Source organism: Furipterus horrens, unplaced genomic scaffold, assembly GCF_987537825.1.
Source record: "Furipterus horrens unplaced genomic scaffold, mFurHor1.1.pri manual_scaffold_10, whole genome shotgun sequence".
In the NCBI taxonomy this organism is placed as follows: domain Eukaryota; kingdom Metazoa; phylum Chordata; class Mammalia; order Chiroptera; family Furipteridae; genus Furipterus; species Furipterus horrens.
In genome coordinates, this window is record NW_028327180.1 from 14038480 (window position 1) to 14060833 (window position 22354).

General features: G+C 40.6%; 1 pseudogene; it reads right to left on the reverse strand.

The window, feature by feature from the left end:
- Positions 1-1569: 1569 nt before the first annotated feature.
- On the reverse strand, positions 1570-20708 carry LOC149999265 (large ribosomal subunit protein eL39-like; annotated as a pseudogene).
- Between the last annotated feature and the right edge of the window lie 1646 nt (positions 20709-22354).

Genomic DNA, 22354 nt, shown 5'->3' on the forward strand with positions numbered 1-22354 from the left:
TGTGAGAAATCTGTTTTAGGTGACATCCTTGTTGTGAGAACATGTTAGAGGGCACACACAGCTAGATGGTCTAGCCTACTACACACTTAGGCTATACGGCCCAGCCTATTGCTCCTTGGCAATAGGTCAGTATAGCATGTTACTGTACAAAATAGCACAAAATTAAGTCAAGAGTGAGAAAGTTATGCAATCATTTTTTTATAAGCAGAAATAGTACATTCTAAAGTAGTAATAATAAAAAGTACAGTATAGTAAATGTATAAACCAGTAACATAGTCGTTTATTATTATCAAGTATTATGGACTATATATGATTATATGCTGTGCTTTTATACAGACTGGTAGGTTTGTTTACACTGCAAACATGTAGCGCGTTGCACGTCATGAATTTACCAAGCTACGACGTCACTGGCGGCAAGAACCGTCATTGAATACGAGGTCTGCCCTTGAGGGAAATGCCCTTACGCAGTGCCTTACCGTAATATCAGGTAGCAAGTTCTATGAAGAAAGATAAAGCTGGGAAGAAGCATCAAGGATGCCGAGGATCCTGTTACAGGTAAGGTGGTCTGAGTGGCTGAAGGAGGGATGCTGCCATGCGGATGTAGGGACGACAAGCTCTCTGGTTAGAGAAGCAGAAGTGTCAAGGCTCTAGGGCCAGAAGAGGTCTCACTTGGGAAACTACACAGAGCTGGTGGGGCTGGAGCGCATTGAGATACGGGAGCGGCAGTTTATACTGAGTCTATGAGACGTCCCAGCCCATTCTGCGGGTGAGGGGAGTTGAGGCCCGGAGGCCCTGCCTCTGCAGTTCCGAGGAGGGGAAGTGGCTAACTACGGTCACCTGATTCTCCTGTTCTTCAATTGGCTTTCGGCAGCGAGACACTTAGGCCACAGCATGAAAACCCCAGCCCTCCATGGCCCGGAATAGCCCACGCCGTGGCATTCATTACCCGTCCACACCGGACGAGGCGCTGTGCCTGCACACTAACCATGGCTCATATCAAAAGAGAAGAAAGTTTTCTTTGGCTGGAAAGATCTTGTGGAATTGGGAAGACAGCCATTTTAAAGTTCAAAATGATGTAGTTATTAATCATGTCACAGGACAAACCCATCTATCTGCAGACCAGCTGTTTCCTGCTGTCATTTAAATTCTTCAATCCACATGTTCTGCTACAGGAAGAAATCTAACTTCCTTTTCAGTTCTGCTGAATGTGTCTTTTAAAATGTAATTTGGGGTTAAGTTAATTCATTATCCATCATTAAAAACCTAAATGTTCTAACAGACCGATCTCCAAGGGTCTGGTAACAGTATCATTGCGTGGTGGGACTTACCTGCCACAGAGAAACTGGGCTCATGAACCATGTTCTTTAGACTTAAGAGAGACCAAGTAAGTTGAGAGCTTTTACTGTTCCCTTGTAAGAACCTATGAAATGTAGTGCAAGAAAAAGCTAGAACGCTTAAGACTGTTTCAGGTTCAGGATTTAATTTATTCCGTGTATACTGGGGGGTGGGTAGGGGGTGGAGGGCGGAGATCGTGACTGTTGGAACCAGAATCCGGTTTAGGGAAATACCTCATGCACTTGCTTGGGCGGAAGGTGCATCCTGACGGCACGGGTAGCTGGAGTCGAAGGAAGAACAGTCGAAGCTCAACTGCTCTACAATAAATGCCCCGAGGCCCGGAAAACTGAGCTGACTAGGACTATGGGGGAGCAACTGGTGGAGCTTAAACTCTTTTAAGATGTTGCATATGCAGCATTTGGTTTTGTGAGCTTTTCATTTATGTGATGTAAACTTCACTTTCAGTGTTCCAAATCTTCAGTCAGTTTGACCACATACGTAAGTGCCTTGTGTGAATCCAGGGCATGTGTGAGCAGGTGTCTTGTGGGAATCAAGGGGCTGGCTGGGTGAATGTGGTGCAGAATAGGGACAGCGTGTGCCACATGGCAAGATAGTCTGTCAATTTAACTCATCAGCAGAAGCGGCATTCAGAGCCAGGACATACCAATGAAGATGTAAGTCCTCTGGGAATTCCAAGAAATGTGGGAATGAACACTGGACTTTCACTGGAGAAATATGGAATGGGAGTTCGAACCACCTTAAAAGACAAAGGGCCCTAGCTACTGTGGCTCAGTGGATTGAGCATCGGCCTGCGAGCCAAGTGTCGCTGGTTCGATTCCCAGTCAGGGTACATGACTAGGTTGCATGTCAGGTCTCCAGTTGGGGGCACGAGTGAGAGGCAACCACACAGTGATGTTTCTCTCCCTCTCTTTCTCCTTTCCCCTCGCTCTAAAAACAAATAAATAAATAAACAAACAAATAAATTATTAAAAAAAAAAGACAAAGGAACTCATCTGACATCCAGGTTACATGTTAATGGCTCATTCCTTTGAAGTGTATATTTTTTGTTATGGTACAAAATATAGACACTGCGGTTGCTCACCTCTTAGTAACAATAAGGGCATTGAGCCAAATGTCTAGAAGTTATCCAACTTTCTCTGCTCTAGATATTGGTAAAGACTTCACTGGACTCTACATTTCCCAGTATTTCTTGATTTCTAAGGCTGGGGAATATGGGCAGATAACTTCACATTTAGAAAGTTTGTCTTCTTTAATATAGATTTAGAAAGTATTATCTTTGAAAAGTACTGGCTCTGCTGATGGGTGGGATGTGTTTAGCCCAACAGCTGTCTACCAGGGAGACTGCCATAATGAGGGTGCAAAGGTTCCCATTGGACTGGCATGGGAACTTCAAAAGAGAGATTGGACTTGCAGTGCAAACCTTACCTTGGCTGTCCTCTGAGTCTCCCCATTAAAACGATGTCCTGCTACAGCTGCTGTGTCCTTGAGTTACCCAGGTGGAGGCCCAGAGGCAAAGGTGGGGTTCATACAGTAATAGTAAGGATTTGCATTTGGAGGATTGAGGAACTTCGCCATGTTAGAAGGGGCAGGAGAAGCCAGACCTCAAACAAGGGAGCACAGTTAGAAAGTAGGATGTGTCCACATGAGGACCCCTGTAGAGGACTTATACTTTTACTCCTTGGGCTGTGAGAACTGTCATATTTGTCATTTAATGTTAGGTTTTCTCCTTCTATGTTATAAATCTCCCAAGTTTTCACCAGCCCTTTAATTAAGTCTGTTAGATATGCACAAGCTGTGTATTCGTGTGGTGGGAGATTAAAGAGAAGAGCACCAAAAGGAAGTGTGTCTTATATCCCTCCACGGAGACCATTCTCCCTCCGTGAGGAAAGGGACCCGGCTCATCCAGGTGGGGAGCAGGATGGAGAATCGGAGCAGAGCTGAGGGCACTGGGCAGGAGTAAGTGACTCACAGAAGCAGCTGCAAAGAGTGACTCAGGAGCCAACGTGAGGCCAACAGCCCTTTTCTGAAACATCCTAGAGAAAGGTGATTCTCAGGGGATGAGAAGGGAAGGGAGAGAGAAAGAGAAGGAGAGAAACAAATGTGAGAGAGATTTTTTAATTTATTTTAATTTTTTTTGAGAGAGAAACATTGATTGGTTGCCTCTCGCATGCCTGCAACTGGGGACCTGGCCCACAATCCAGGCATGTGCCTTGACTGGGAATTGAACTGGCAACCTTTCAGTTTGCAGGCCCGCGCTCAATCCTATGAGCCACACCAGCCAGGGCTGAATTTGTTGTTTTAGTTTCCACTTACCAGTGAGATCATCCAATATTAGTCTTTCTCTGTCTGACTTATTTTACTTAGTGTAGTGCCCTCAAGGTTCATTTGTGTTGCCACAGTAACAAAATTTCATTCTTTTTTATGGCTGAGTAATATTTCGTTGTGTATATATTCTGCATTTCTTTTATTTATTTGTCCATTGATGGACACTTAGGTTGTTCGGCTATTGTAAATAATGCTGCTATGAACATGGGGGTACAGATGCTCTTCAAAAGAGTGATTTCATTTCTTTCAGATATATATGCAGAAGTGGAATTGCTGAATCACATTAGTTCTATTTGTAATGTTTTGAGGAATTGCCATACCGTTTTCCATGGTGGTTGCACCAATTTACATTTCCACCATCAATAGACAAGGTTTTCTTTTTATACTTCATCTTTCCTGGCACTTTTTATCTTTTGTCTTTTTGATAATAGAATTCTATCAAATATGATACGATTTCTAATTGTGGTTTTAATTTGAACTTTTCCTAATTATTAGTGATACTGAGCACCTTTTCATGCACCTGTTGACCATTTGAGTATTTACTTTGAAAAATGTCTATTAAGGCCCTTTACCAATTTTTAAATTGGATTATTTGTTTACTTATTTTTGCTATTGGGTTGTATGAGTTCCTTATAAATTTTGAATATTAACCCTGTATCAAATATGTGGTTTGCAAATATTTTCTCTCATTCTGGAAGTTGCCTTTTTATTTTGTTGATTGTTTCTTCTGCATGCAGTAGTTTTTTTAGTTTGATATAGTCCCACTTTTTTTTCTTTTGTTGCTTGTACTTTTGGTACCATATCCAAAAAAATCATTGTCAAAACCCATGTCAATGAGATTTTCCACTGTGTTTTCTTCTAGGAGTTTTATGGCTTCAAACCTTACATTTCAGTCTTTAATCCATTTTGAGTTAATTTTTGTGAGTGGTTGAAGATAGGGCTCCAGTGTGAAATATTTTAACATACTGCTTCATTTAATCCACATAACTCCATGTCCAAGGCCCCCTCACTTACAGTATTTATCAAACACTATGATGTATTTCAGCATAATGGTATTCTGAGATTTTATTATCTTAAAATGTTTTGATAGTCTATATTGCATTATCTCTGAAGTTTCTTTTGGCTCAAAAACATTACCTTTTTGTTTCCTACCAAAAAGAAATATTGCCATACCTCACATTAGTGATACAGGGTTATATGGACTATTCGCTGAAGTTGAGCTGTGGGAGGGGGTTGGACTCTCAAGATAACTGTGAAATGAAAATAATTGAGAAATGTTGATTCATGCATTATGACTTTTAACTATGTATTTCTATTTTATCATTCATCCCTCCTGATATCTAGTTTCTAATTTAAGTTTGCTTTTTATATTTTAAAAATTTAATAAATTACTATATTATACATTTGGTTAGGATCAGAATTCAGTTACATTATTAAACATGAATATGAAATTTAAATATAGATCTTTAGCATTAATATAAGAGTATTAGCTATTTTTATCATGTTTCTTCATTTTAAACATATAAGAATACCTCCTCAAATCCACACGCGTCAGTTAACTAAGCCATAAATTGTAGTGCCGTCCTTGGGTGCTAACTCCGGTAACTCATCGAGTGCTGTCTATTTTACTCCTAATTGTGCCTCTGCATTCCTTTCTCTGGACTCCTTCCTCCCTTAGAGAGCATACAGCAGACCCCTATTGGTTTCTCCCTGTCTAGTCCTGCTCTGTTCTAATCCATTCCGTATACCGTTGCCCGAAAGGCATTTTCTGAAACACAAATCTGATCGGGTCACTGTCTGACTCACAACTGTTCTGGTGGCTCCCCAGTGGCTTCAGGATATAGACCATATTTCATTTATTTTTAGTGACACTTTCCACTTCATCCCCCATTATATTAAACTCTGTGCAGGTCTCCAAATATGTCATGTGCTTCCTTACTGCTGGGCCTTTGCATATGCTGTCCCTTCTCACTTGGCTAACTCCTAGTATACCCTCAGCTCTAACTTTTGACTCCGGTTTAATGGGAAACCTCACCTTGACTGTCCCCAAAAAGGAGTTAATGGCCCTGCCTGTGTGCTTTCCTAACAGTCTGTTCTTAAACCTGTCTCAGCATTGATTTCAGTGTCTTGCTCTAACAGTTTATTTGTCTATCTCTGGAACTATACTGTAGGCTCCTTGAAGTAGAGATTTTGTCTTATTTGTTTGAGTTTCAATGCCTGGAATTAGTCTGGCACAAGATAGTCACTCAATAAATATTACTTGGAGGAAAGATGGAAGGATGAAAAGCTCTCAACTCTGCCCTCATCTCTCTTAAGAGGAAGTGATAGCAGTATTTATTTACTCTGATGTCAGCCTGTACTGAGTCCACTGAGCAGTGAAGTGAACAATTCAGGGCTCTCTGACTAACGGAGGTGATGGAAGTAATTGCTTGTGCCCACTGCAGGGGCCCGTAAATAAGATGAATGAATCATGGCTATGTTCTTGGTATGGACGCCATGGAAATGGTCTCAGGACTCCCGGCAACTCTCTCAAAATTAAGACAAATTTCAGTGTTGGCTGCTTGATGTGTTTTCTGGCACATACATTTCCGAGCACCACACCTGGTGGAAAGATGGTATCATAAAATTGAACTTGATTGTGTTGGGCAAGTCAACTGTGCTTCTGGTAACTGAAGCACAAAAGCTGCATTTTATTCTCATTCGCTGAGGTCTGTAGTGGTGACTAATGAAGACATATCTGAGATGGGTGTGAGTCCAGGGCAGGGTTAGGGCCTAAATTTGGCTGCTGAATACATGTGCATTGACCTTTTCAGTATCTGGCAAACTCTATCTTCAAAGCAGGTTTGATCTTCAAACTATGATTAGAAAAACTATAGCTGAGTATAGCTTCCCACCCACTGTCCCACTTCCAAATAAGACAACAATGATCTCTGCCTTTAAAAAATTACAAACTGTCCTCTGAATGGACAGGTTCCACTTGACAAGTAATTTTAATTGCTAGAGCCTTCATTTCAAAGTTACTGTGTCAGTTAGAAACTAAGTTCTGCTATGAATACAAAAATAAAATAAAATAATAAACCTCAGAATAAACAGAGGCTAAACAAAGTAGGGGCTTTATTTTTCATGTATAAAGTTCAGAGGTAGAAAATTCAGTGCTGGGAAAGCAATTCCAAAATGCTGTCAGGACTGTGGCGGGTTGAATTGTGTCCCCTACCCCAAAAGATGTTGAAGTCCTAATCCCCAGTACCTCTGAATGCGACCTTATTTGGAGATAGAGTCTTGACAAATGTAGTCAACTAAAAATGAGATCATTAGGATGGGCCCTATTCCAACATGACTGGTGTCCTAATAAGAAGAGGGAAACTTAGATAGAGACACGCAAGAGGACAGCAGAGGCTGGAGTTAGGCTGCCCCAAGCCAAGCACACCTGGAGGCAAGAAGGGATCCTTTTCTTCACCTGGCCCCGTGAATACCTTGACCTCAGACTTCTGTTCTCCAGAACACTGAGAGAATCAGTTTCTGTTGTTTTCAGCCACTTGGCTTGTGGATCTTTGTCATGGCACCCTTAGGAAACTCATACACTTTCCTGTTCTGCTTATTGCCTTGCGTTCCCATGACGGCTGCTCCAATTGTCCAAGTTCCAGGCAGAGAGAAGAGAAAGGCCAAGGAATAAGAGACACCTGTCAGGGGAGACTACCAGCTTTGAAAGAGCTTTACTGGAAGCCTTACTCAGCCACTTCTGCTACCATCTTTTCATCACCCCACTGGCAAGGGTATCTAAAAATGCAGTATTTTAGCTGAACACAGTGTTGGCGTACATTAAATCAGAGTTCTCTATGTCAGGAAAGAGGGAAATGGATATTGAATGGACACAGATAGTGTTTTAAACAGTAATCCCTTTACTAAGAAACAGGTTCATAAATAATTTTATGATAGGGTAAAAATAAAGGATCCTAAATTAATACAATTTCATGTGCTTCTCGCTAAAAAATCAAAACTTATAGAATTGTAGATAGCTAAAAGTGCCCTCTCATTTCATCCATGAAGAATAAGTCTCAGAGATATGTGAGCACCATGGCCAGAGTTTATAAAGGTTAGTAGCAGTGCCCTTGACCCTCACAGAGGAACTTTTGCCATTAGACTTGCTTGAGTAACTAACACAGCTGTCCCGTTCATCTTTAGAAGGTAAGATCCTAATAATTCCTTTTACCAAGATCAATGCTGGTACTCTGCCACATACGTGAGAAACACTGACCTAAATAGCTAAGTGTGGCATCTACTCACTTTACTTTTTATGTTTTATTTCCAACCTTGGAGCAGAAAAGGAAAGTTTCAGCCCTAACACATAGGGGCAGCAACTTAGAGGATGACTAATATTTGATTAAAAAAACAAAACAAAACAAAAAGCTCAATAATTTTCATGTGAATCAGTCTATTCAATCCTGTTTATTCCATGAATAGATTCGTAGACCAAGAAATTAAAAGTGTAGACATTCAGCTGAATTTACCCCCCCCCCCAAAGGATGGGGAAATTTCCTCACACCTCTTTCCAAAACAAGCTATTTGTTAAAGTGTTAAAGTTTGGAGAGCGTCACAGAAGACCTTTTGGATTCATGTATATCCTTGAAATTGGTCTTTTGAGTGTTAGAAGTTCAGAAGACTTTGTGATTAATGTATAAAAAGTACACAGCAAAGTTCACAGAGCAATCTGAAGAGCATGAATTTTATATAAAATATATTCATCATCCAGATAAGATATGAAGTGAAATGTTACTCTCTATATACACAGTGGTCATATAATGAAATCTAATCTGCTCACCAAGAGTGCCAGAGTATAAACCTATCAGTTAGGTTAGGAAACTAGGTCACCATCCTAAATCAGATGTTAATAGTAGTTTATGGTTCTTTGCAATGTAAGCACTGTTCTTAAACCGATCCAATGAAACTTGCATGGAAAAATTTGCTTCAGAATGATATGTGCTCTAATACTCAGGGGTACTATTCTCTGAGTCATTCTGATTTTGGCTTGTATTCTGCTGAATTAAGCATTGCCTTCGAACGAGGAGTCATGAGACAACCCGAGGCCAGCTGGAGACTAGAATCGGGAGACTCAAGGAGAAAATAATTAGCAGTTTGTCCTGGGATGTAACTCCTGTACGAGATGCTTCTTCCACACATCTGTCTGGGCAGTTTAAATGTTTTTATTGTATTTATTAATAAACAATACATTTCAGAAGTTTGATGTTCAAAAGATACGGAAGGGGAGGAAGGGAAGAATCACTTTTATTTCTGTTCCCAGCTCCCCCCTTTCTTAAGGCAAATAATGCCTATCAATTTTTAATGTATTGCCATTATACTGTATTGATATATTTGTGTATTTATTATGTATTTATCTACTCTTTATTGTAGAATTTCTAACATATGTAAAATTAAATAGAAGAGTAAAGTGAATAATAGTCATCCCTTTACGGTCATCTTTCATTCCTCCACTGGATTATGATGAAGCAAATCGTAGACATCATATTTAGCTATAAATATTTTATTTTATATTTATCAAAAATAAGAACTCATTTTTAAAAAGCTAACTCTAACACCAATATCATATGCCACCAACTTCACAATAATTCCTTAATATTGTAAATGACCAATCATCAAACAAATCAATGTTGACATTTTTCTCTGATTATCTTCATTTTTTCACAGTTGGATCCAACCAAGGTCTACACATTGCATTTGATTGATGCATCTCTTAAATGTCTTTTAATCTATAGGTTCATTTTCTCTGTTTTTTGTTTTTGTTTTTCTTCCTTGTAACTTATTTACTGAAGAACCTGGATTTCTCATGCTGTGGACTTTTTTATTCCATTTTAGATTTAGCTGGTTGCATCTTTCTAGAGAATTTTTAAAATTTCAAATATAAAGCAATTGATTGCCTATTTTTTCCATTCTGGATTTAACAATTCAATACTTTTCATCTTGTCTATATAAAAGTAATTAATTGGTAACAATAAAAGGTAGAAAGAATTTACCATTTGACACAAGCCAAAATTACGGAGTTTATCATCTCTTCTTCCTTGCTCACTTGCTTCTTCCCTTCTTTTATACTTTACATCAATTCATCCCAAGTCCCATTGGCCTTCCTTTCAAGATATATCCAGGATCCAAATACTTCTTACCATGTCTACCCTGCCACCCTGACCCCAGCTGTCAACATCTCTCACCTGGACCATGACAGTCACTTCCTAATGCTTCTCCCTGCTTTTCTCTTTGCCTTCTTTACCTTTAGAACCAGCATGATCCTAATAAAACCCAACTCAGATCACATCACTCCTCTGTTCAGAACCCCCAGTGACTTCCTCCTTTGCTTAGAGAAAAGCTAAAATCCTTACAGTGGCCTACATGTTCCTTTATGATCTGCCCCCTACATCTCTTTGATGTTATACACCAACCGCTCTCATCCTCTCTCATTCTCTGGCCACACTTTGTTTTCCTTCCACACATCAGCCATCCTCCTATCGCACTAGCTGTTTCCTTCCTTCACCAGCTACCCACATGGCCTGCTCCCTTGGAGAAATGACGCCATGGGTCTGCTTCAAGGAGGGCAAGGAGGATGGGAAATAAAATCATCATGAGCTTTAATTCCCACCGGGGCAGCAACCATATCATTTAGTATTCAGTTCCTAGCACAGAACCTACTTCTCAAAACACATTTGTTGAACTAGACTGAGTATTAAGGCAAAGTAGGTAGCTTTATGTCAAGCAAGTAATGAGGTGGGAGAGCTTGGGTGGGCTGGTGCTTCCTGAGGCATTCATAAACTTAACCCACTGTCCTGACTTCACACGGTCAAGGGTCCCGGTGCTGAAAGATGACCACGGTTCTGTGTTGTTACCTGAATTCACTCTGTTTAGGTATATAGATATATAGTATGTGATCTTTAAGATATATTTCTAGGACTGTTAGGAGGTACAGATTTATTTTATCTTTAATCAGGTGGTTCAACATTCTTTCAAACTCAGATTTGTTATTCTCTTGTTAGATTACTACATTGCATTTCGAAAAAATCTACTTAAAGGCTGATATGAACATAAAACCTTTCTTTCTTTAGAAGGATTGTTTGAAGCCACAGTAGGTATTCCTAATAGATTGCCTTTCCTGGTTGGTTATTTTACATCAGAGGAGAAAATAATGCTGTTGTTGTGGATTAAAATATCGTTTTAAATGTCATTGCTATTAAATATCAAGGACATAGAAAACCCAAATAGTAGTGGCAAAGATATAGGATAAAAGTAATGGGATCCAATATGATATTTTGAAATGTGCCTACTCATGTGAATTCAGAATGAGTGTAATTGTCTGGACAACTCAGGTAAATGTTTTTCCCCACCTGAAATATTTTTATAAGGAAATCATGATCTTTTTAATGCCCCCAAATTTCAAATATCTCTATTATCTGTCTGTGGATGACTGAAAAGGGCCACGTACTCCTTGCTGAACTCCCCTTTGAGAGCTGAGACCTAGTTCTCTTACCCTTGATCCCGGTGGGCCAGCATCACTATACCAGGAGACTAGAAGCTTCAGTCTGCTGCCCTGAGTTATCTTGCACAAAGTTTGATAGCCCCAAGGCTACCGTACCAAGAGGAGACCCAAGGTAGCATGTGGAGAGGATATGGGGAGAGGGAGAGTGGGAGAGAGAGAGATGGTCAGGCCCCTTTTCCCATTTCTTCCAGCCTCTAGCCTTTTGAGTCATCCCAGCTGAGGCCCTAGACAAGGTAGAGCAGAGGCAAATTGTCCCATTGTGTTGTGTCCAAATTCCTGGCCCACAGAAGAGTGAGACATCGTAATAAAGTGTTGTTTCCAACCCCTAATGTTTGGCATAGTTTATGTCTTGGTAGGTAACTAGAACATTATCTTTTAAGTATAGATAGTTTCTGGTTACATATTCTAACTTTCTAGGTGTTCCCTTTATGGCATCCAATAATACCTCCAGTCTTCAAAACTAGAATTCCTTCTTTAATAAATCTGTACGCCCAGTGTATACTGATTAATTTCTTGTTTCTCATTAATCAACTGTTCAAACTATTGTGCCGTGTACTTGAGGTAAAATGTACCAAAGCCCTATTTTGTGCACTTTTTTCTCTTGGCAGGGCATGTGCAATTAGGCTCACTAAATTATTTTTTAAAAATTTGTGTCTCTGCTCATGGAAAATTTTAAAAATTAGTATTAGGAAAAAGCAGACTTCTTGTTAGCAACAACAGAATGTTCAAAACATTGCTGTTGGCTTCCAAAAATACAATATAATGTGTTTTGATAACTACGATTACTCACTGGACTTGCTACCCTCCTTTGTATGCCTACCAGAAACTATATAATGTGCTCGCAGTTGTTTGGCGCATTAAATTTTCAATAAATCCTATTTATGGCCACCCCTCCCTTTTTCTTTCTTGCTGCTATGCAATATTTCTACTTTTGGAAAGTTAAGGCCAGTTAAAAACCATAGTCTGCTGCCCACCTATATTTTAACCGTTGAAAAAGCAACTGTTTTTGTCGCTATCAGAAAAATTAGAAGTGGAGTATAGGAAGGGATGGAAGGTTCCTCTAGCAGTTTGCATTTAAAGGGCTTATATTAGAAGCTTCCACAGAAGGCAATTCATCTTCCTTTAAAGGAGATAGATTTAGCACATGAAATCAAATTCACTTTAAAGATTCACTCTCTACCCCCAGAATTATGTCAGACATATGGTAACAACTGTTTAATGTGCCAACAAACTGGGTGTTTGTCTGCAACGAGTTTAAACAAATTACAAACATCCACAGGAACATGTGAAAAAAAAATTCTCTTTAGATGAAGTCAATTGCACTCCCTATGTTGAAGGGCCCCTTTTAATAAATGAGTCTCTTACACTTTGACAAAACAAAGGGGTGAGGAAATTCTGCACAAGGAAAACGACTCTATTTTAACTTGAATATACAATAAGTGGTAGAAGAATACCCAAAGTGCTACAATGAATGGACTTACTTACACAAGCACTGCATGTCTTAAGAGAAGTTTGCAGCCCTCATCTTCAATTGCGTTTATTTTCCATCAGAAAACTACTAGAGGTTTCAGCACAACTTATAACAGGGAACGTCCGAGAAGAAGTTTAAGATTGGCACGTTGGCTAAGCTAAGAGGCGGGGATAAGTCTTAGTAGCCTCTGTGGGGCTTGGCATCATGCGTGACTCCAATGATGGTACAAGTCACTCCAAAATTCATACTCAAAGATGACAGTGAGACCGTTAGTAGGAATAGAAAGGGTTTAGTGGGAATGTACAGTAGTTCTTTCAGCTTCCTCAAAGTTTGATTCTGTACTTTACAAGATAAATGACATTGAGACCCCGGGGGAGATATTGTTGTGCAGAATATGCCAGACCTTCAGGGCAGAGGTCAGTTTTTCACTCACTTCATCACCGATCTGTTCAAAGGAAATTTATTGAGGCATTTCTTCCCAATTCCGAGATAAAACAATTGGCCCCAGTTCTTTCCTTTTAAATACCTCTTTGACCTGGAGAACGACAACTCTCATCTATCTAGAGGCGCTATTGGAATTGCTCTCGCTCTATGGTGTACACTTGGATGGTGCTATTTATATTAGTTCTCTGGAGCAAAGCATTATATATAGCTGCACAGCCATCTACAAAGTGACACAGGAAATTTGATTCACAGTGAGGGCAGTTGATATAAATCACTTTTCTCTCTCATCCTAAAGGCCCCTCATAAAATCGACAAGCTTTTGCCAACCTCTTCAAGTAGTCTTTTAGTCCCCACGTTGAGGAGTTAGTTCCTGCCTCTGTATCTTGACGGATTGCTTGGCAGTGGCTACGTGGGTGGCTTTGGAGTTGCACTGAAGGCTTTTATGTGGTTTGTTGGGGGAGCTGATGGGCTGTTTCAACTGCCTTGTCCTTACAGGTAGCATCTCAGATTTGACTGGCTTTGATGAACACATCTTTAATCATCCGAGAGAAATTTTTAGTGAACATTCCTTGTGATATAAATACAAATTTGTCTTCTTTACCCAGCAAGGAAAATTTTCTGCCTCAGAAAACTGCAAAGGACTTGGAAGACTTAGGCCATGTCTCTGTTTAGTGACTAAGAAGTCAACAAAAACATCATCATCCTTAGTGCCTTCAAGCCCCTAAAAGTCCTATGACTTACAAGACAAAAGTAAAAAAGGAGACAAGAAATTTATTTGCATATGCCATTTTACTTGACCATAACTAAGCACATACCTGTAGTGCATTGCAGAATGCAGTAGATAATTCAGTCCTGTATGCCAAATATTTCTTCAGCAATACTGTGTTCTAGGCATTGTGCTAGGTCATCTGGTTACAAAAAATGGCTAAAACATGTGTTGTAGGTCGGGTTCTCTGGAGAGCAGAAGCTGAGATGGATTTTAGAGGGCAAAAATGTTTTGCAGGAGAGTAACCCCTGTGACGGAGAAATGGAAGAGGCAGGACCGAGTCGAGAGGGTCATCAGAACATGATGAAGACATACAGTGTCTCAGCCAGCCCAGCGGAATGTTCCAGAGCAGACCGGAAGAGGCCCATGTTATACCTCAGTTATTAGCAGGGGGCCACCCCAGGAACAGCCTGACCTCTTTGACCATTGCCTTGTCCAATCGTTAACCAGCATCTTCTCTGAGGAAGGCACACCTGCATTCTGAGTGCTGAGGTGAATCCAGAATAAGCCAACAGCTGGACTCAGTCAGGGAACCACCTCTCTCCTGGTCAGCAAGGGGGTGCCGAGCACCACAGCTCCATGTCTGCCATGGTCCACCACTTGTGCATAGAGATCTACTTCTCCATGATGTTTGAAAACAGCTCTTCACAGGCTCTGATGGACCTCACTTCTTGAGGGGAAACTTGGACAGAGGGAGGTTAGTGTGACAAAACAGGGGCCCCATCTCTGCAGTTGTTTTGGTCTCAAGGCCATAACTGGTCCCATCCTCTCTCTCCTCCACTCTCCACTCTGAACTCCCCTCAGCCTCAGCTACCCTATCTGTCGGTCTTGGCAGTTTTTGTGGAGTCAGACTTCTTATTAAGCATAAGCTTCTCTGGCCAGGCTTAGGGTGCCAAGAAATACTCATATTCAGTGACTTGAGTGCCACACATATGCCTCTGGTCTTTATTGCGTTCCAGGAAGTCATCTTCTCAGGCTGTTCAGAGTCAATTACTGCTGATAAGATGGTGACTCCTCTTCTTGCCTGCTGGATCCTGAAAACAAAGATCCCAAAGTGCTCAAGGGGCAGCTGTAGTCTGTACTTCAATGAGACTCTTGCTGTATCCCCTGGTGAGCACATGCCCCTTTGGGGAACAAAAGTTTTTTGTCCTGCAGAGCCCAGAGGTGTGAAGACAGAAATCTGCACAATACTGCAGTAAGTCCCTGGGAGTGACAGAAAGTGGGGCCAATTCTACATCCATTGTTAGGTTCCACTCCCATGTGTTCTACCTGATGGGAACACAGTGCCATGAGAGGTCACTGATTCAGTGTCAGGTGTCCTAGGGGATGGTGCTATATTCCAAAAAAATAAAAATAAATGCTTCTGAGCTGGTGCTTCAGCTGTTCCTTCTGCAGGCTGCTCATTACCCTGCCTGGCTGAAGCCTCCGAGTAATCGGGGTGAAGTAGTATACAGTGAGGCTACTGGGGTGGGACATGGAACCACGTTTTTGCTCCTCTATCCTGAGAAGGCGGGTTCCCTGGTTGGATGTTACATTATGTGAAACTCCATATCTGTGGATCAGGCATCCCATAAATTCCCAGGCAATGGTGCTTCCCTGTGGGCACGAAAGGCAGCCCCACACCAGGAATAAGTGTCTCCGGTGAGAAGAAAGAAGCTGCTAGAATAGCCAAGGTGTGAGATTCCCAATAAAGTCAGCTTGCTACTAAGTGGCTAATCGGTCTCCTTGAGAGACACCCACATCAGGGGCTTACTTAGCGTTGGTCTCTGATATTGGGAGGTTAGACGGTGGGCATTAGATGTGATTGGACATTATTAACTACATTGGCCTTGGTTAGCGGGAGTCACACTCTTGGGCCCATGCATGATCTCTAGTTCAGCTGCTGTGGCCACTTGGTGTATGCGTTTTGCCAGCACTACAGTAAATACCGATAAAATCTAGCTGACATGAACTGGCCAACCTCTTTTGCCTACTTGGTTATCTACATACTTCACATGCAATTCCGTATATTTATCTCATTCCTCTACCTCAGAATTCCTTGCTTTGAAGATTAAATACCAAGCTTTCTTTCTTTTTTTTTCCCTCCTTTTGCATCTCCAGCTAGCCAGACAAGCCATCTTCTACTCCAAGTCTACTCCAAGTTCCATCTCAGGCTACTTCTTCTTTCACACAAATTGAATATGACCAAGTACACCACTCAGGTCATACTATACCCACTGAAGAGACTTTTTCCTTTGCAATTGTCCCTCAAGGTCACTCTTGGGTGGGAATGTAACAGAGCTGCCATTCAAGTTTTGGCTTGCATGTACTGAATCAATTCATCTAAGCTTGGGCATGTCCCCCTTTTTCTCTTGATCACACAGGGCTCCCTCTCTCTTCCCGATACAACCAGAGGTTCAACCTGGGGGTGAGATGCTGGTGAAACTGTGATGGGTAACGTGGGGGCCTGGGCTCCCTGTTCATGCAGCTCTCTGTGCGCTCTGGCCCTGCTGAGGCTCAAGCAGGATGTATATTTCCATTTTATGATGGGTTGCTGCTGAGCCCTCATGGCTTTAAGTTCAACAGGTTCAATAGGCCCCAGCTCATGTTACACAGTTTGAGATACACGATCACTTTGGTGTTCCATGCTCAGTCATTCTAGCTCAGTAGCATGTATGTAATTGTCCCATTGCAGTTGGAATGGTACTATGTCAGAACCCTTGACTCAGCACTGACATTTGCCCACTTGGGCTTGTCGTACACTCTCCCCTATGTCTCTTTTTCATCCCTGATTTCTCCATAATCATGATGTTTGCCAGATCATATGGCCCGAGCAGCAGAGCACTGCAGTCTAGACCTGCTCCAGAGCCCTGTCTTGCTCCTGATCCCTGCAGCATTCTGTGTCACCTAGGAACGAAGCAGTGTTCCTATGTGTGACATATGGTGCTCTGGAACCCAAAGAAGCCTAGAAAGTGTAATGCTTCCTTTTATCAGTAGGAGGTATTAGATACAGCAATTCAGTTTAGAGGAGTCAATGGGTATTAAAAGCAGGGATGCATTGGCCCTGAGAAAGGGTGACTTTTACTAGCAAAGTTGTAATCCTACCAAGTTTTTTTCAGCCTTGGCTCTGTTATGTCCTGCTCTACTTTTGCTTAACTTTAAAACACAAGCATTGCCCCATGTTACTTAAAGCTGAGAAACATTTTGAAAAAAGAAAATCACTAGACCTGGGCACAACCAAATATAAGAAATAGAGAAGATGGATGAGTCAAAAATAACTCTGAGTTTTAAGACTGGTGTTACCAGTGTCAACGAAAGAGAAGGCAGAAGGGTCCTGTAGCGGATTGAATAGTGTCCCCTCCAAAAATTTATGTTCACCCAGAATCTCAGAATGTGGCCTTATTTGGAAATAGAATCTCAAGATGAGTTACATCAATGACAGGTATCCTTATAAGAAGAAGGGAAACACACAGAGACACACAGATTATGGGGGGGGAGAGGTTGGGATGATTGGTCTACAAGCCCCAAAGTGGCAAGGATTGTGGGAAGTCATCGGAAGTTATGGCGGAAGGATGGAATAAATTCTCCTCCAGAAACTCCGGAAGGAACCAGCCCTACCACTAGCTTGTTTTCAGACTTCTACATGACTGCTGTTTTAAGCCATGAGGTGTGCAGTAGTTTGCCACGGCAGCCATGGGATACTAATACAGATCTTTTACCGGTAGTTTATTAGGAGCTTACTCTGCTTACTCAGGTTGAACTGTATGAAATTGTCAATATTTGACTCTTCACTCTAATAGTCCATAGAGCTAACATATTTAATTTTCTCCCTCTCTCACACACACACAAAAACACTTTTCCAATTAAGTTTTATTATCCTTATATTACAGATGAGGAAATTGAGAGTCGGAGAGGCTAACTCATTTGCTCATGGTCCCATAGTCAACAAGTCACCAAACTAGGAAGCAAACTGATAATTGTCAGACCCTAAAATCCATGCAGTCTAATTCTGGGCTTCTCAAATTGTAAAGTGTTGAAAAATAACCTAAGGATCAAGTTAGAATGTAGCTCATGATACAGTCTGTCTGGGATAGGGCCTGAGAATCTACATTTCTCAGAAGCTCCCTAATCATATCAACACTATTGATGATCAGCTGTGCTTTCAGTATTGAGTATAAGCTTCCCTCCCGCCTTGCTTTGATATGTTACAATTGATCATGTGATTTCTTTTGGAGTCATAAGTATGAGTTCTAGTCATATCCATGTGAAGTCGTAATGCACATGGTTGAAAATAAGGGGCTGCACCACTTTGGAGAAGTGTGTGTTGGAAGCATAGATTTGAAGTTATCAGCAAAGTGTAGATGGTGGAAAATGTGAACGAATGAGCTTACTGAGAGCCAATTTATTCCATTAAAAAAAAAGTTCATAGTTCATTCCTTTTTGATGGGACTGATTAAAAAGAAAAGAAAACCCTCAGTATTCTCTGCATAATGATTACATAATATTTTTTATTCATAATGTGCATTCTCAAAGCAGCAGTTAAAACATCTTAACCGGATAGGTTTAAAAGCTACAAACTAATCTTGCCTCATAGTGAAGTCAATGAACTGACCTGAAGCCTAATTAATGAAATTCTCACAAGTAGAAGTTTAAGTGGACGCTTTAACAGTACTTCTTTCACAATAGAGTTTTGGCTTAATGGAGCAATTGAAGAAACTGGGAAAAGGTTAAGGGTACTCACATTTTCTATGGTCAAGAATGTATCTGAGCTCAACATTTTCCAGATAATCTGGGATGCCCAAAAGGTGTAGTGGCAACCGCACATGCCAAGAAATGAGAAAGCGGAGGGGAAAGGTGTCTTTAAATTAAAACAAAAACAAAAACTTTTCTTGAGGATTTACATAGAATTCTGGGATTGCCCTGTCTTATGAATCAGTAATGAAATTCACATTAGACTCAGATCTACTACAAAGGATTTCTTTACTTCATTTGCAATATTTTAAGAGCTAATTTGCAACATCTGCCTAAGTAAACAGAACTTACTTGGAAAGTAGAGAAGCAAAACCATGTGTCTGAAAAATTGCACACAAGTAAATATAATACTTGATAGGTTACTAAATCAAACCCAGATGGACATGTGAATCTGCAGAATCTCAGCTGCTTTCTTGCACACCATTTGAAAAGGCTACACTATTAAAGTCGAGTAGAATCTTCAAGGCCAAGGAATCCTATAATTGAATATATGATTAAGAAAATAATAGATGGTTTCCATTACACTGGCTAAGTACTTGCAGAGGCAGTTATTTTGAGTATCATGACTTACAGGTTCCTCAGAGGAAACTAGCCATAGTACCCTGGCTTCTGGCTGACATAGAATATAGTTACTGTAGAAGGACTGAATTGTTCATTTGTGAGTAGTTTTTCTTAATGATTTCATGCAAGTATCAAATATTGGAGACTTTTTTAGACCCTGAAATCCATTATTCACCCATTACTACCTGATAGGTTTGTTTATAAGCTTTAAGGAATATGGATTTACAGCCAGAGATATTTTTTATAGAATATATGTGTACATTCTGTTCAATAAATAAGGAGGGAGACAAATCTGAAGTACCAAGATGAGAATGATTTCTCCATAAAAACTCTAATGGAAATCCGTCAAGGTGATTTAATCATTCAAATCAAAGGGATCTTGATAGTAGCTAAGTAATGCTGGGCAAATGATGGAGTTCACTTACCTCTTTCTTGGTGTGCTTTATTGTAATTACTCAATAATAAAACAAATTATTATAGGGAATTGTGATCTAATGAGTAAATATATTTGAATGCTCAAGCCTAAGATTCTACACATGTAAGGAAAAGCAAGTTGCCCAGATTGAAATGAAGGCATCCATTAAAGCATCTGGAAAAATCACAAAACGGATAGTCTTCCTTCAAGGAAGAGATATGTTACTATTTCTTTTTCTTCAACTATAGTATGTTCTCCTATAATTTAAAAATTCCACCAAAGGGAAAAAAATCAAGTAAATTTATAATGACTCTACCAGTTGTATTCTAAAGGAATAGATTGAATTTTTCTAGATCATGGTAAATCTAGAAACTACTGTAGAATGATTTACTAACTATGCCAATTTCAAATACATTCCACAGTAAAGTTCCTTTCAGTTACAAGGACCATGGTAACCACAGTCTCTTGATAAAAACTTTTTGATGATTGTTTTTTTAAAAATCTATTATAAATTCTTAAAATTGAGTAAGCATAAAACATTCTGTGCTAAGACATTTTCTTGGCTTTCTGTTACAACTCCATGAAAAATCAAATTAGTTTCCACTTTGGCTAAATACTTCACCATTTGTGGTTGGAAGATGCCAAGCATTGTTTTAGTTATTTTCATTTAGGGATTAAAAGATAAATTGACCCTCTGTGAATACACATATTATACACAGTGTGGTTTTATTTCAATCTTTCTTTTTTTAAAGGTCCCACATATTTATTACTGAGCCAACATACTAAAGCAGAAAAAAATATTAACACAGAAAAAAGAAATTCTTCCAATAATTTCCCAACAAGACACATCCAACTGTCCAGCTAGTAGTAATTTTTTTAGTGATATGGTAAGATGCAAGCAACCCGGATACAGCATAAATATGTGAGCCATCTCATGTGTGATTCCTAACAGGCCCAGCTTGGTTCTTCTCCAATGTCTCCTCTTGGAGTACTACCTGAGTGTGTTACCAGTTTTCATCTAAACCCATTCAGGAATGGGCTGATTCTGCTTTTGTTTTGTGGGCAAGAACCTCTTGATCCTGAAAGTCTTGTGTGTAGACATGGCAAAGAAGAGTCAACCACATGTAGAACAATGGCAGAGGAGAAAGGAGCCTTATTTCAATCTTTCAAGTTGACATGCTAAGTAAGGGGGACAAGAAAATGATGAAGACCCTAGGGTGAGTCTTCCTTCCCACTCTATCTGACCCATTCATTCTTCCACTTAGCTAATTTGAGTTGATCCTGTCCATTTTGCATACCATATTGAGTAGCAGTCATATACTTACAGGTATTTCCCTCAGCAGGATATAGGCTCAGGGTCAGAACCAGGTAGTGGCAGATACAGAACATGGCTCAGACCCCACTTTAAAAAAAGACTTACTGCAGGTAGCTCCTTCAGGGTCTAGATCAGCATTCAAGTCAAGGGTATCCTTTTCTTGGAGAAGTGTACAGTGAATGTCTGAGTAGAGCAGGGTGACTGAGCTCATACTCTCCTCCAGCAACCCTAGTTCATGAGCACATAAAGAGGTGGCAAAAGGACCTGGACATGTGCAAGACTCCTCTCACAGGTCCACGCCAGGGCTCCCTTCAGGTTGGCAGAGTTTTGTCACATCTGCATTGTGGTCTGACACTTACCCTGCCTAATCTTTGTCCATTCCCTTTCTTTTACAAGTGTTACTTCCCATAAACTTTTCACTCCCCAGTCAAGCTCCCATCTGTTTTCTAGGGAGTCCAACCTATAACCATTGGTGTCAGAAGTGGTCCAAGAAAGCAGGCAGTAAGTTGGGTGTAGGAGCCAGGCTGCTCACTCACTGCCTGACTGGTAATGAGGAATCAATTCCTGGTGGCAGTTGGTGTATCCATAGCCTTGGGACAAGGTGGCAGGGTAGTGAGCCAGGATGCATCACCAGAGGAAAATGCAATGGTCAATAAGATGATTCAGGCATTTGGAATGTGTGTGGGGTGAGGGATGAAAAATACAATGATAATGGCATGAGTGGTTTTTTCTAAGTTGCAGTGAAACTACAGATTGATAACGAAAAGCTGAGAGCAGGCCACAAATTGAAAACCAAATGTAAAAGCCAGATCATCTCTTTGGTAGTGTTCAAAGCAGTTCCCACCTCATGCAGTGCGCTCACAGATAAAACTGAAGATAAGCTTGGAATTTGATGTTCCGATTGGATAAACTTCAAAGACAGTTGGAAACTCAACCGGTTGGGCAAACCTGAGTTCCTGAGACATGAGATGAGGACATCTGGGTGATGCTTCAATAGATTTTGATTCTCCAGGCAGTTCTGAACCTTCTTAATGTGCAGAAGTGGCTCGCCCTCCTCTCTACAAGCCAGCGCACTCGCGTGTTGATGGAGCGTTGGAACAGCCCACTGAAGGGGCAGCTGATGCATCGGTTCATAGGCAGTTCTCTGTCTGGCCCAACATCTCCTCCTTCCCCCTTTCATTATATTTACATGTACATCACTTCCTTTGGCTGAAATAATAACTTTATGTTTTCTACATGTATGACTGTAAATACTGTTTTTTTATGGAGCCAAGTAATGTAGTGTTTTCTTTCATAATCTATTGTTTTTTTTTTCCTGGAGCTAGCTCTTTTACACACGCGCACGCACACACACACACACACACCATTATGGCAAGTATACACTGTAATGCTTACCCTAGTCTTTCCCCACAGACCTGCCACTACTTACTTGA